The following is a 625-nucleotide window of genomic DNA, read 5'->3' as shown; positions in this document are numbered from 1 at the left end:
CAGACACATCTCTAGAACAACTGTTAAGAGGAGTCAGCGCGAATCAGGTCTTCATAGTCAAATAGCAGCTAGGAAACCAGTGCCAAGGAGAGGCAACAAGCAGAAGAGATTTGTTTGGGCCAAGAAACACAAGGAATGAATATTAGGGCAGTGGAAATCTGTGCTTTGGTCTGATGTCTTTGCAATAATCTATAATGTAAATAGTCATGAAAAAAAAAAAAACGCATTGAATGAGAAAGTGGTTCCAAACTTTTTTAATTTTTTTTTTTTTATAAAAATTATTTTTATAATATATAAATAAAAGTGTGGTCACTGGACACAAGTAGGGCTGGGCAATAAATATATTTTATTGATTAACTCGCATGTGTAGTTAACGTCGATTTGTTTAATTGAAAATCGATTTACCGAATGGGCTCAGTCCTCCCCCGCGCGTTTGACCTAGCGCTACACAAACAACATGGCAGCAACAGGGGCTAATATTAATTCTTTTCTTAACCTGTCATTTCATTACTTATTAAAAGGTCCCATGGCATGAAAATTTCACTTCACATTAATATGAGTTCCCCCAGCCTGCCTATGGTCCCACCAGTGGCTAGAAATGGCGATAGGTGTAAACCGAGCCCTG

This window comes from Etheostoma spectabile, chromosome 4 (assembly GCF_008692095.1).
Source record: "Etheostoma spectabile isolate EspeVRDwgs_2016 chromosome 4, UIUC_Espe_1.0, whole genome shotgun sequence".
NCBI classification, from domain to species: Eukaryota; Metazoa; Chordata; class Actinopteri; order Perciformes; family Percidae; genus Etheostoma; species Etheostoma spectabile.
This window is presented reverse-complemented; position numbering follows the sequence as displayed.